Raw genomic sequence first — 16,484 nt, forward strand, 5'->3', positions numbered from 1 at the left:
TAGATCTTCAGCTTTATTTAAAAACCAGATTAGAAAAAATGCTTACTTTACATTTGAACACTTAGTAGGAAAAGGCATTTTCTTCATCTAATTAGCATTATTGACTGCTGAGCCTGGCGTTAGCATTGGGCTAATTGTGATAGAGAAAACAAGGTGGCCTATAAACAATTGATCTGCAAGGAAAATTCTTAAATTCCCAATCTCAGTTCCCTTCTCTGTAACTATGCTCTATATCTGAAGTGCTCGCTGTTTGCAACCATGCCTACCTGGTCAGTGCCTACTTGACAGATATCTCTTGACCCTCGAGGTTCAAAACTAATTGCCTCAATAAACATAGTTGTGCTGTAAGCTTTAGTATGGTCTTATTGGTGATCATTTGGGTAAATGCCCAAAAGTGAGATTGCTGGGTCATAGGGGAACTCTATGTGGAGTCTTTTGAGGAACCTCCATACTACTTTCCAAAATGGTTGAACAAGTTTACACTCCCATCAACAATGCAGTAGTGTTCCCTTCTGACGACATCCCCTCCAGCATCTGTTGTTTTTAGAGTTCTTGATTTTTGCCATTCTAACTGGAGTGAGGTGGTATCTCAATGTTGTTTTGGTTTGCATTTCTTTTATGGCTAGGGAGGTTGAGCATTTCTTCATATGTCTATTGGCCATCCTTCTTTCCTCTTCAGAGAAGTTTCTCTTTAAGTCTTTACCCTACTTATTTATTGTGCAGTTGTTTCTTTGATGATTTGTTGTTGGGGGATTTAATTTTTTGAGTTCCAGGTATATTTTAGATATGAGACCCTTGTCAGTTGTATGGCTAGTAAAGATCTTCTCCCAATCCGTGGGCTTTCTATTGATCTTGCTAGCTATGTCCTTTGCCATGCAGAAGCTCTGCAGCTTCATGCAGTCCCATTCGTCCAACCTTTCTTGGAATGGTTGTGTTTCTGGGTCTCTATTAAGAAAATTTCAGTCTGTGCAAACGGGACCAAGGGTTTCTCCTATTCCATCCTGTAATGTTTTCAGAGTGTCTGCTTTGACTTCAAGGTCTTTGATCCATTTGGAGTTGATTCTGGAGCAGGGTAATATATAAGGATCTAGCATTAGTTTTCTTTTTTCCTTCTTTTCTTTTTTTAGGGGAGGGTCCGGTCGTGGAGCCTGAACTTTGGGCCTGGGCGCTGTCCCTCAGCAATTCAGCTCAAGGCTAGTGCTCTACAACTTGAGCCACAGCACCACTTCTGGATTTTTTCTTTTTGCTTATGTGGTGCTGAGAAATCGAACCCAGTGCCTCATACATGCACGGCAAGCACAATACCACTGAGCCACCTTCCCAACCCCTAGCTTTAGTTTTCTACAGATATTTAACCAATTTTGCCAGCACCATTTACTGAAAAGGCTTTCTTCCATATGATTTTGTTAGATCCCTTATCAAAGATTAGGTGGCTATAGGTCTGTGGGTTTATTTCTGGGTTTTCAGTTCTATTGGCCCTGAAGTCTACTCTTTTTTTTTAATTGTGAAAATACTGTACAGAGGGGTTACAATTGCATGGGCAAGATAATGAGTACATTTCTTATCAAGCATTGTTGCCTCCTCTTTGTTTCCCTTTCCCATCCCTTCCCATACTCCCCCACCTTCCCCTATCGGATCCCTCCTCCCCCAACAAAGTTGTGAAGTTCATTTTTCGACATAACAAATTGTACATCTCATTGTTGCAATGGGCCCACCTGTATCCCTAGTTAAATGATTTGTTTTTGCCCTTCTCCTCCACAAATTATACCAATATCAAATACAGTGAAAGCAGGGGTTATACGGTGGGAGAGGGACATACAAAGCAACATAGAAATCATCTTATAAATATGTTCGAAACAATCACATGAAAGAAAAAAAAATACAGATTGTATAAATGTTTTGCCTTTTACTGAGGTCTTTTCTTGTGCCAGTACCACACTGTTTTGATTACTATGGCTTTGTAGTAGAGTCTAAAATTTGGTATTGATATTCCTCCAGCACTGTTCTTTTTGTTAAGGATCATTTTTGCTATTTAGGGTCTTTTATTGTTCCATATGAAGTTTGGGTTGCTTCTTCTATTTCATTGAAGAATGAGGTTGGAATATTGATAGGTATCGCATTGAATTTGTAGATAGCCTTGGGAAGTATTGCCATTTTCACGATATTGATCCTTCCAATCCAGGAGCATGGGAGGTTTTTCCACTTCCTAAGTTCTGCTTTGATTTCTATATTTAAGTTTTTTAAAGTTTTCATCATAGAAGTCCTTCAATTCTTTAATTAAGTTAATTCCTAGGTGTTTTATTTTTTGTGGTGCTATTACAAAGTTTGTTGCTTTCCTGATTTCAGCTGCGCTCTTCTCATTGTTGGCATACAGAAAAACCATTGATTTTTGAGGGTTAATTATTGAAGCATTACTTACCATAACTAGGATATGGAACCAACCCAGATGCCCCTCAGTAGATGAATGGATCAAGAACATATGACTCATATATATATATATACATATATATACATGTATATGTATATAAATGAATTCTATGCCTCCATCAGAAAGAATGGCATTGCCGCATTTGTTAGGAAATGGAAAGATTTGGAAAAAATTATATTAAGTGAAGTAAGCCAGGCCCAAAGAAAAATAGGTCCCATGGTTTCCCTTATTTTCAACAACTAGTATAAGTCTAGGACAAGCAGAAAAGGTCAAAAGCTATGTACATATGACCAGATAAGACAATGTTAAGTGAATTGAACCCCAAGATAGGGACACAAATGGTTTTTTCTTGCTTGCTATTGTTCCCAACGTATTTATAATGTACCATGTGATTTTTTTGTTTCTTTGTATGTTCCTACTCCATGATATAACCACTGTTTTCACTGTATTTGATGTCGGTGCCTTGGATCTTGTATATACACTTCTCTAACTTGGGGAAGGGAAGGAAAAAAAAACAAAATGCTTAAATAGGGATACAGGTTGACCCATTATAACAATGAGATGTACAAGACACTATGTTGAAAAACAAACTTTACAATTTAGGAGGGGAGGAGGGCAGGGGGAAGAGGGGAAATGTAGTTGTGGAGGTGCAAGGGACAGGATGGTGGGGAAAAACAAAGGAGGAGGTAACAATACTTGATAAGAAATATACTCATTACCTTGCTCATGTAATTGTAACCCCTCTGTACAGTATTTTTACAATAAAATCATATTTAAAAAAACTAATTGCCTTATGTACTATATTTTCTAAATCAGTGTGTACTTTCTACTAATTATGTATACCAAATCACAGTCACTCATTTTGGTACATGTCTCTATCTTGTTCTCTATATGAAATTTCATATGTGCCAATACATTTAACATTCTTGGGCTTTGGCTCATAGAGGGACTTTACCTCTGTAAACCTGAATTATGCAAATCCAGTTTAATAAAAGTCATGACTATAGCCTTTTACTACACTGGAGGAAGAAATGAAGCACAATCTTTGGATTGTCCTACACTGTTTCCTGGATAGCACATAGTCTGCTTGGATAAATGGTGGTTATATTTTAATTATCAGCCACAGACCTATACACGAGGAAGTTACAGAAGCCTGGAATTCTGTTTTCAAGTAGGGTGATCTGAGGCAGGTTAATTTGCCTGGATAGTAATTTCCTTGTTAATTTCAGGAAGTACAACTCATACTTGCAGAGCATGTTGCAGAAGAGAGTACTATTAGATTCCATAACATGAGACTGGGAAAGTTTACATTTATGTAAGATACAATTATCGGGAAAGGCATATTGAGAGAAAATAGCCTGATGAGGCAGTATTTATCAGATAATATTAAAGTACAAAGAACTATGGACAGTTGAACAAAAAGTCAATTTCAGTTACTATATAGTTATTTCTATGACCAAAAATGATGGGCTGTTGGTATAACTGTACATCTGTTGTGGAAAGAGGGAACTCATGGCTTTCCTCAAAAAGACATCATAACCCTATTCATGGGAGACAGAAAGAGTGGTTACATCAGCTTCTATTTCTAGAAATTTCTGAGACAGACATTGCCAGGTGTGTTGACTTCAAAGTAACTGGATATTACATTTCCACAGACTGAGGAAAAGAATGAACAGATTTAGGGTAAGGATATAGAGTCTGATCATCTTTCCTCCATAGATATTGCTGGAAAAGAAAAGTAAACACTTCAAGCAGATGACTTACACAAATTGTTCTACTATAAAATTGTAGTTGATGGGAATGTTATGAGAAGTCACTCATAATCTTGAAAGAAATCACCAGCCTCTTGTAGGTGAACTGAAAAGCTGAAGAACCCAATTGGAATTCCAGTTGATCATGTAAATTGCAAATCAGTATTTCCATTTATGGATATCAAAAGTCTAAGTTTAGAGACCAACATCTGCATGAAGCTGGACTAAAACTTAAGGAAGAGTTTCACAGTTGTGATTCAGATTATGTCTTAAAATAAATGATACTTTTTTGTCTGTAGCTCAAGATTGTCCCCATAAAATGACTATATGGAAAATTAAATTTTAAAAGGGGGCTTTTTCATCCATGTAGTAATAGCTTGATGCTGCAAATGGTGAAAAAGCACTCTGTATAGTCCAGGAGGTCACTAGGAATTAAGCCAGCCAGCAGCTAATTGCTCTGTCCAAGATCCAATTAGGGACACAGAACAGTGCAGTTCACTTTCTGGAGCCACTAAAATAACAAGGGGCAAAGGCAGTCATTATCATAAAAACATAATTAAATATACACTGCACTGCAAAGAGACAGGAAGCAACTGATTTTTCAGTAGCTACAAACATACTTAACACTTACTATGTTTCTAGTTAGCAATGAATCCACAGCACAATATTGACCACTGAGTGGTTGAAGGTCACAGGAAAGATTAAAATGTCTCCTACATTGGGAGCTCTCAGGTCAGAAGCATGCATAGTCATTCTGCCACAAGACAATTATTCAAGTAGGCTACATATTTGAATTCCTGTTTTCAAAACATTCTCACTATTAAGCATAAAAATCTGAAACAAAGGTGCAGGAATTTGCATTAATAAAAGTAAATTTGTAAATTCCCAAGGTTCAGATATAGCCAGTGTAATGGCAGCCTGGTACCCTGTTGACTTCTGCTGACCCGTTACCTTAACCACGGAAAGCAAAATTGTTGCAGGGAGATTGAAATAATGCTCTTTTATTTACCAGTTATGTATGTAATCAAACCAGCCTAACCCAAAGCATAATAATGAATCCAAACTAAATAATGGGAATAAAAACTCCCTCTAATTTTCGAAGATTTGTAGTGAAAACTTAATGTAGTAATACTCACTATACTACACACTTGGGAGATAGAGGTATCTTAAATTTGAGGTTTTCTGGGGCTGCCTAGAGAGTTTCAGGAGAGCCTTGGATATATAGTGTAATTCTGTCTCAAAAAACAGCTAAGCAAACCACAAAAGCCCTTAAGATGTTGCTATGTAGACAAGCAAAACACTGGAGTATCTGTCTATAGGAAACTATTCATTCTTTACCATCTCATTATGTTTAAATCAAACCTGCTTGAGTAGAAAAAGTACACAGAATGTGCTTTGCAATTTGTACTAAATCTACCGATGGCAGCCATTCTTCTCCCTTACTAGTAGTTCAGGTTTTTCTAACTGTAAGGTTTGCAAAAAGGAAACTGCCACATGGTTCAGGCAGAAAGGAGTTTATTGGGGGAAGAGCAAATTGCTAGTAAGCAGGAGATGGAAGCTTTGGGGGCGAGGGGTAGGGAGGGAGTCGGGGGAGGGAGAAAGAGGGGAAGGAAAAAGAGAAAAAGAGGAGGGGAGTCATGTTGAGCCAGATTATGTAGAGAAAGGTGAGAGGCAGGATCACAATGGATGAGGTAGTGATCTCAGAGCCTGGGGAGCCTCTCAGTGTCCAAGGAAGGTGTGATTGGGTGTTTCAGGAAATACCCACAATGGATGAAGAAAGATCCTCAGAGTCTGGGGTCCTTTGCCTACTCACAGTCAGGTGATTGACAAGTCAGGTGAAGAGGAAGAATGAGGAGCTGCTGCAGACCTAATACAAGAGTAGACCTACATACATGAGTAGAAGGCGAGGAAGGTGATGGAAAATTAACAGGGCACCAAGTGTGTTCTTGCTAGTGAAGTAGTTTTAGGTTCTCAATATATTATCTGCATCTTGAGAGTCACGCCAAGTAAATTATAATTAAACAGAAGATTTATACCAAAGAAGACAATGACAAGCAGTCCGCATAAGAAGACAGATTTAAACCTACCAATGGTGGCGGTGGCAGCGGCAGCAGGAGCCACGACACGGGCAGCAGAAAAGCATCCACGAAGCAAGCTTCCCACTTGCCTCCAGCACGAACTTAAAGAGCAGGAACGGGAATCCGCAACCCAGCCAGCCACAGATGGACAGACAGACAACTCATCACATCTCAGACAGTCCAAACACCAAAGGAAAGCATGAATATCCCACAAAAGACATCCGTGAGCCAAGGGCTCACCCTGTAATCCTAGCTACTCAGGAGGCTGAAATCTGAGGATCGTGGTTCAAAGCCAACCCAGGCATGAAAGTCCGTGAGACTCTTACCTCCAATAAACCACCAGAAAGCTGGAAGTGGTTCTGTGGCTCAAGTGGTAGAGCACTCACTTTGAGCTGAAGAGCTCAGGGACAGCGCCCAGTCCCAGAGTTCAAGCCCCACAACCGACAAACAAACAAACAAAAAAGACATCCTCTCTCCCTTCCAGAGAATAGCATCTGGAAGGAAACCCTTCCCTACCTGATGGTAGCAAAGAGCCAGCCAGACCACCTGGCCGACAACACTGGCCTGACGAAGGGGAGACATTTTTCAAGAGAGCGAAGGAATCTGATGTCCTTGCAACTCCCCTTTCTGGTGGAAGGTACCCCACCCCTGCAATCAGAGGCAGCTCTACCCAAGGGGAGACAGGCTGGCCCAGGAGGACAAAGTTCCACCCAGAGAGGCGCAGCTGGGCCTAGGGGGAAGCAGCCTCACCCAAGAGGAGACAGCTCTGCCCAGGGGAGGCAGCTCCACTCGGGAGAGGTGGCCTTGTCCCACATCAACAAAGACAAGCTTAGCATTCCAGACATATTCCAGCTCAATCCACAGCTAGCCCAGCACCTTGGAATTGCAAAACAAAAAGTCTATAAAATCTTACTGAAAACAAAACAAAATTGGACAGGTCATAAAAATGAAGTCTGTTCCAGGCTGAGCTAAAAGGAGGGTCTCAGGAGCCAACCTCTCCAGGAAAAGCCACTGATTCCTGACAAGGCACAGTCCCTCCCACAATCAGTTCACTTGCAGAGATTCTAAATGACAAAAAAAAAAAAAAGATAGCCACCTTCTTCCCATTCTGTTGTTCCACAGAATGCAATCCCCCTCCTGCTAAGCTAGGCTGAGAGGAGGCGAACAAAGACTCCATGTCTGTAAGGCAGAACTTTTTCTGCCCTCCAAACAAACTGATTTGAGAATTCATCTGTCTACTTTTATTTTTTATTGTGAAAATACCGTACAGAGGGGTTACAATTACATGGGCAAGATAAGGAGTACATTTCTCATCAAGCATTGTTGCCTCCTCTTTGTTTCCCCTTCCCATTCCTTCCCATCCCCCACCCCTATAGGTTAAGTGCAGACAGGCTGGTGGGAATCTAGGTAAACAGCTACACCCATATCCAAAAGGCTTCTGAATCCAACTACACCACAAGGAAAGCTGACCACCACAAGGAAATCAAAGATTCTACCAAGACAGAATAGACAACATTGGGGAGACACAGGTCCTCCAAATATATTGGAGAACAATTTTTTCCCTATTTTTTTATTTTACTTTATTTTTTATTTTCTTTTTTCATTGCTGTTCCCTTTCGTCTTAGATATACAATCTACTGTGATTACTAGACCTCTTTCTTAATTGCATACATATTTAATTCAGACTATATTTATGATTACTCAATTTTCTATTTCTCTATTTACAATCCTAATATCAAATATACAGGAAATTAAAATTTGTGAGAAGAGACCCAGAAGGACATTATATACTAATAAAGAGAACTCTCCTTCAGGAGGACAAAACAATTCTAAATATCTATACACCAAATACTAGAGAAGCCATGTTCATCAAAGAAACACTATTTACCTTATAAACGTACAAAGATCCAAAAACATTGACTGTTGATGACTGCAACATGCCACTGTTGCCTCTGGATAGATCAATCCAGTAAACACACAACAGAGAAACCTCAGAACTAGATTTAACAGATTTAACAGACATCTATAGAATATTTCACCCAGCAGCACCAGATTATACAGCACATGGAGCATTCTCCAAAATAGATCATGTTAGGTCACAAACAAAATCTACACAGACAGAAATATTGAAATTATTCCCTGAATTCTGTCAGACCACAATGGAATAAAATTAGATATCAACACCAAAAATCACCCTAGAAAATTCTGTAACTCATGGAGACTGACCAACACATTGTTCAATCACCAGTGGGTCAATAGAGAAGTCAGAATAGAAATTCAAACATTTATGATATTTAACAAAAATAAACACAATATAGTATCAGCTCCTTTGGGGCACAGTGAAGGAAATATTCAGAGGAAAAAATATAGCTCTGGGTGATTATTCTAGAAATCAGAGAAATCTCAAAAACAATTTAATGATGCACCTTAAGCTCCTTGAAAAAGAGGAACAAGACAAACCCCAAACCAATAGATGGAAACAATTAAAAAAATTAAATCAGAAATTAATGAATTAGGGACCAAACAATAGTGGAAAAAAACATGAAACAAAGAGTTGATTCTTTGAAAGAATCTACAAAAATGACTTTTAGAAAATCTGCCAATAAAAAAAAGAGAACAAAAACAAATAAAATTAGAGATGAGAATGGCAACATCACACCAGAAACAAGCAAGAATCAGAACATTGCAAGGGAATAGTTTGCAGTCGTATATGCTAACAAATTTGAGAATCTGGAAGGGAAGTTTTCTTAGAAAATATTGATATAGCCAAATTAAACCAATATGATTTAACTAACTAAATAGTCCCATAACAAGTAATGCAATAGAAATGGCAATAAAAGAACTCCATCCAAGAAAAGCCCAGGATCAGACAGATTCACAGCCAAATTCTATAAAGCCTTCAAAGGAGAACTCATTCCAATAGTCCTCAAACCCTTCAATAAAATTGGAAGTGAAAGATCAATACCAAACTCATTCTATGAGGCCAGCATAACCCTCATCCCAAAACCATATATGGATTCATCAAGGAAACAGAACTATAGAATCATTACTTTGAGGAATATTGATGCAAACTTTTCAATAAAATTCTGGCCAACTGACTTCAACAATTTACAACAAAAACAAAAATTACACATTTTGATCACATGGGTTCATCCCAGGCATATAAACCTGGTTCAATATACACAAGTCAGTTAATACAATTCAACACATCAATAGGAGCAAAGACAAGAACTACATGATCATCTCCATAGATGCCGAAAAAGACAAGATCCAACACTCCATTATGATAAAAGCTCTAGAAAAGCTAGGAATACTTGAAACATTCTTCAATTTAATAAAGGCTCTATATGACAAACCTATAATCAGCATTATACTTACTGGTGAAAAGTTAAAACCATTTCCTCTAAAATCAGGATATCCACACTCTCCACTCCTCTTCAGTATAGTACTGGAATCCCTAGCCAGAGCAATAAGGCAAGAGACAAATATAAAGGAGATCCAAACTGGGAAAGAAGTAAAACTTTCCTCCTTTGCAGATGACTCTCTCAAGTTACCTGAGCTTATCTGAAACTTTGGCAAAATAGCAGGATATAAAATTAGCCAGCAGGCCAGGCACTGGTGGCTCATGCCTATAATCCTAGCTACTCAGGAAGCTGAGATCTGAGGATCATGGTTCAAACCCAGCCTGGGCAGAAAAGTCCATGAGACTCTTATCTCCAATTAACCACCAGAAAATAGGAAGTGGTGCTGTGACTCAAGTGGTAGAGCACTAGCTTTGAGCTGAAGAGCTGAGGGCCAGTGCCCAGGCCCAGAGTTCAAGTCCCATGACCAACAAAAACAAAAACAAAAAAAAATTAACCAGCAAAAATCTAAAACTTTCCTGTATGACAACAATAAGAAGAGTGATGCTGAAATCAGGAAAGCCTCAAAACCAACCAAACAAACAAACAAAGTAGGAATTAATTTAACCAAAGATGTGAAGGACCTCTATGACAAAAAAAAAAAAAAAAAAAAAAAACCTTAAAAACCCAAAAAGAGGAAATTAAAGCAGATTTAAGGAAGTGGCAAAACCTCCCATGCTACTGGATTGGGAAGATTGAAATCATGAAAATGTTAATATTGCCCAAAGCTATTTACAAATTCAATAAAATACCCATCAATATACCAACAACTTCCTTCTTTGATATAGAAGAACCAATTCAATAATTCATATGGAATAATACAAGACCCCAAAGAGCAAAAACAATCCTTAGCAGGAGGAACACTGCTAGAGGAATATCAATACCAAACTCCAAACTATTATAAAACCATAGTTAAAAAAAAACAGCTTGGTACTCATACCTGAACAAGCCTGGAACCAATGGACCCAGAAATGAACTCACAGATCTATGGCCATCTAATGTCTGATAAGGGAGCCAAATGGTTCAAAGATCTCAATGTAATACCAGATACCCTGAAAATATTATGTTAAGGCATAGAGGAAACACTTGGAACAGGTTGAAACTTCCTAAGTAAAGTTCCAACAAATCAAAGAAAGGCTAGATAAATGGAATTGCAATAAACTGTAGCATTTCTTCATGGCAAAGGACCTAGCTACAAGGATAAATAGAAAGTCCACAGATAGGCAGGAGATCTTCCATAGCTGTACATCAGGCTAGGGTCTCATATCAAAAATATACTAAGAGATCAAAAAGTTAAACCCTCAAAAAACAAATCCTCAAAAACAACAGCCTCATCAATAAGTGGGCTAAAGACTTAAAGAGATATTTCTCCAAAGAAGAAGAAATAAGAATAACCAATAGACACATGAAGAGATGTTCAACATCTCTGGCCATAAAAGATTTGCAAATCCAAACAACATTGCCATTCCTCTTCACTCAAGTTAGAATGGCCATTATCAAAAAAACAAATAATAGCAGATGCAGGCCAGGTTGTGTAAAAAGGAAACATTATTACACTGCTACTGTGAATGAAAACTTGTTCAACCACTCTGGAAAGCAGTAGAAAGATTCCTCAAAAGACTACACATAGGGGTTGGGAAGGTGGCTCAGTGGTAGAGTGCTTGCCTCACATGCATGAGGCCCTAGGTTCAATTCCTCAGCACCACATAAGCAGAAAAAGCCGAAAATGGTGCTGTGGCTCAAGTGGTAGAGCCCTAGCCTTAAGCTGAAGAGCTGAGGGGCAGTGCCCAAGCCCAGAGTTCTGGCCTCATTACCAGCAAAAAAAAGAAAAAGAAAAAAGAAAGACTACACATAGAGCTCCCCTATGACCCAGCAATCGCATTCCTGGGCATTTACCCAAATGACCACAAACCAGCTCTCACTAATGCCACCAGCACAACCATGTTGATTATAGCATTGTTTGGCCTAGCTAAAATAATGGAATTGACTCACGTGATCCTCCGTGAATGAAAGGATCAAAAAAATATGGCATACATATACAATAGAATTCTACGCTTCCATCAGGAAGAATACCATTGTCCTATTTATAAGGAAATAGCCTTAGAAAGAAACATAGGCTGCATAATTTCCCTGATTCGTAATAACTAGGATATGTCTAGGATATTCCCACCAGAGAATTAAAATGGTTCAATAGTTATGTGAACATGACCATATATAATGATGCTTATCGAAATGAACTCAAAGAAATGAAACAAGAGGTTTTTGTATTGCACTGTTACCAGTTATTTCTCTTTTATTGCTCTCTTTTATTTCCTTTGGCTTATTTCATATTGCCTCTATTTGTTATTTCTGTACCCTTTGTCTGACTTGGGAAAGTAAAGGGAATCACAGAAATAGTGGGACAAAGTGTGAACCAATATAACAGTGACACTCACTAGATACTATATTGAAAATGAACTTTCTAACTTGGGGGGAGGGAGCAGAGTAAGAGGGGGAAAGTAGGAGAAAATGAGGAAGAGGGTAACACTGATCAAAAAGAAATGTACTCATTACCTGATGTAACTGTAACCCCTCTGTACATCACCTTTACAATAAAAGTTAAATTTTAATAAGACATAAATAATAGAACATTATAGTTTAAACCAAAAAAACACCAAAAAAACCCATACTCTAGAGAGCTGAGTGCCATGTTTATTTTTGTTATCCTAGTTACACAGGAAACTGAGATCTGAAGATTCTGGTTCAAAGCCAGCCTACACAAACAAATCCCAGAGACAATTATCTGCAATTAACCAGAAAAAACAAGAAGTAGAGGTATAGCTAAATTGGTGGAGTGCCAGCCTTGAGTGAAATAGCTAAGTGACAACAGGAGACCCTGGATTTAAGCCCAGTATCAGTACAAAAGTAAAAAGAAAAACATACCAAAGGCCCAGTAACTGATAAGCAAGAGAAAGTTATTTCTCATAGTTTTAGAGATACAGAACCCCATGATCGATTTACTGGCAAATTTGTTACTGGTATGTGTCTATTTTCTGGTTTACGAAAGGTTCCTGATAGATGCGTTGTCACATAATGCAAAGGCTAATAAATTCTCTGGGCCTCCTTCGTCAGGGCACTAATTTTGTTTTAATCACCTGTGAAAGGCCTTACAGGATAATACTATCAAAATGCACCTACATTTCTACAAACCTTCAGAACGTATACCTTCCATGCTTCACTATGCAAACCAGTATAGTGTAACACACACACACACCCTGTTCTTGAGCCAGTTCTGGGGCTTGAACTCAAATCATAAGCACTATCCCAAAGATTTTGTGCTCAAGGCCAGTGTTGTACCACTTAAGCCACAGCTCCACTTACAGCTTTGTTTTGGTGATTAACTGGAAATAACAGTCACGTGGATTTTCCTGGCTGGGCTGGCATTGAATTGGAATCCTCAAATTTCAGGCTCCTCAGTAGCAAAGATTATAGACATGAGCCACCTGTGCCTGACTGTATGTTGTCTTCTCGCAGGCCTTTTTAGCATAAGGTCAGGGCCTGGGCAGTGGAGAAGGATAGATCCTCTCATGACATTAAAATGAAACATGGACTGCATGAGAGGGCCAGCAAAGCTGGCAGTCATGTCCACAGAGGTGTCTGTTTGTCAGCCATTTAGCACTTGTGAAAGGCCCATCAGCATCCTCTTACACAACACAGCATTTCCCTAAGGAGGACTTGCTTCATCAGTGTGGGAGAGAATTCCCTGATTCTAGAAAAGAGTGCATGCCTAGGTAAACAGAGCCAAGGGTATACCACTGAGGGACATTGTTTTAAGTATTTAATTTTCCTTATCATTGCTGTCAAGAAAGACAGGACCTAGATTGCTAGTGGTTGTTGTACTTCAAAGACTAAATATGCCTTCCTGAAAACAGAAAAGATCCAGATGGAAGCAAAGCAGGCAAAACCCTCCTGTATCAGTAAAATCACAGGAACCAGTGATAACCTGCTCTGTGTGTGTGTGTGTGTGTGTGTGTGTGTGTGTGTGTGTGTGTGTGTATGTGTGTGTGTGTGTGTGTGTGTTTGCTTCTGTTCTTCTAAGTAAAATGGAGCAAGAATAGCCCTGAGTTAGATTCCCGCTGAATTTATAGACAAGTACAACCAGTCACTGAGAATGTACATTTCATAGGAAAATGACTTGGCTTGTGAATATCTACTTGTTTTTGTCATGATATCTAGATATTGCAAAGGTACAAATGAGAAAAGTATAACTGGGCCCTTGTGACTCACATCTGTAATCCTAGATACTTAAAAGGCTGAGATCTAAGGATCACAGTTCAAAGCCAGCCTGGACAGAAAACTACTTGAGATTCTTATCTCCAATTACCAGCAAAAACCTGGAAATGGAGATATGGCTCAAGTGGTAAAGTTCCAGCTTTGCGCAAAAATATTAAAGTACAATGCACAGGCTCTGATTCAATCTCAGTACTGGTGCATGCACATGCTCACACAGACACATACATACAGATGCACACACACACACACACAGAGAGAAAAGTCTACTTTATTAGATATTACATTTAGTAACATATCCAGAGTCACTGCATCAGTTAATGATCATGAACAATTTGAATCCAACAATTGCTGACTTTAAAGTTCCTGCTATTTACACCTCTGTGCTCTGCCTCTTTGTAATTATCACAAAATGAAAATAATTTAATTACAAATAATATGATCAAGAGATTTCCTTTTTAAAAATGTTTTTATTGTGAAAAATACTGTACAGAGGGGTTACAGTTACATGAGCAAGGTAATGAGTACATTTCGTATCAAGCATTGTTGCCTCCTTTGTTTTTCCCCTACCATCCCTTCCCTCCTACCTCCACAACTACACTTCCCCCACCTGCCTTAATTTTAAAGTTCTCTTTGTGTGCAGATGAAAGAAAATTATAGTTCAGACTATGAAAAACTATCACAGAACAAATTTTGGAGGTTTACAAGTATGGAAAGGCATGGATTGGTAGTATTTTTGGAGACTGGTGTGTGTGTGACTAGCATAGTATCGCCACTCCCTGATCTGAATATTTTCCTGAATTAACTCATTTTTTTCCTCACATCAACCCTAGTAAGTAGTTGTTCTTATCCCCATATATGGGACATAAAGAAATCATTTGTTCACATATAGCAAAGGACTGTTGGCTCATTCTAGCAGCTTAGGAGGTCAAGGTCTGAGGATCATGGTTCAGCAACAAACTGGGCAGACAAATATGAGAGACTCTTTTTTCTAATTAACCAGCAAAAAGCCAAAAGCAGAGGTATGGCTCAACTGTATACCACCAGCCTTCAATGAAAAAACTAAGTGAGAATTCTAGTCCACTGAGTTCAAGCCCCATTATCAGCACATGTATACAAAGAGGTTGTTCATATAAAACTTTTGTAGGGCCAGGATTTGAACCTGGGAGCCCATCTCCAGACTGTTCTCCTCTACTATACACCAATGTCAGCAAATGATAGAGCCATTAAGCCAAGATGAATGCCATGAGTTAGATGCACGTATGACCATTATTTATGGTCAAACTAATCCTAGATGGTGTACAAAAACATAGTTTTCAATGCACTCTCCTTGGGATGTCTAATTTTAAACACAATGTACCTTGTCTGCCCAGAAAGAACAGCCCCTTGCCAGCCATAGTGGTGCCCACTGGTGACCAGAGGAGTGGGAGAGGGAAGAGCAGTTCTCCAGGCTGACATAGGAGACAATTTGGACAGAACGGGACAATTTGACGAGTTAATATGTAATACTGAAAGCTTAAATAGTGAACAAAAGAGAACCCTGAGCTGGGTGCTGGTGACTCCTGCCTGGAATCCTAGCTACTCAGAAGGCTGAGATGTGGTGATCCAGGTTCAAAAGGCACTGGGGAAGGGAAGTCCAGGAAGCTCACCAATGCACCAGCAGAGCACTGGAAGTGGCACTGTGACCAAAAGCGCCCAGGCTCTGAGTTCAAGCCCCAAGACCATTAAAAAAAAAAAAAAAGAACTCTGAGAAGTCATCTGTTCTGGCAGTGCAAAAATCAGTAACTAACTATAACTACAATCTTCCCTAATGGAGCATACAGAACAAAGAGGTAACTGCAGTTGTGTCAAATAAAAAAATAGTATGTGTTCATTTTCTTCCATGCTATCACTTATTTGCATGAACATACATGTATATATAGAACACATACATATACATAAATACACAATACACATATCACCATACATGGATTACAATTTTTATTACATTTTTACATTCAAATAGCAACAATTGTTAAAGAAAAGGTAGGTAAGGTCCCTGTTTGTTAATAACTATAATCCTAGCTCCTTGTGAGGTTGAGATCTGGAGGATAATAATTTGAAATAAGCCCAGACAGAAAACCTTGAGAATTCATCTCTAAAAAACAGTAAAAAGCAAATCTGGAGTCATAAATCAAGTGATAGAGCACCAGGAAAGCAAATACAGGCCCCTGAGTTCAAACACCAGTACCAGGAAATAAATAAATATATACGAGAAGTTAAATCTCAATGATCTGAGTTGAAGCTGCTTTCACCTCAAGCTATGACACAGCAATTATTACATTTCAAAGGCCTAAATTTTGACTATAAATTATTACAAATATCACATTTGGTCAACTCAACTCATGTACATGTATATATGTATATGTGCATGTTTGTACACATGTGTGTATATATAAAGGTATATGCACATGCATGTGTGCATGTGATATGTATATGTGTATATGTATGTGTGTATCAATGTGTATATATGAGTATGTGTATGTGCATATTACGTGTGAATATGTGTGCATGTGCA

The sequence above is a fragment of the Dipodomys spectabilis genome, unplaced genomic scaffold, assembly GCF_019054845.1.
Source record: "Dipodomys spectabilis isolate Male_0828 unplaced genomic scaffold, ASM1905484v1 ptg000094l, whole genome shotgun sequence".
NCBI lineage: Eukaryota > Metazoa > Chordata > Mammalia > Rodentia > Heteromyidae > Dipodomys > Dipodomys spectabilis.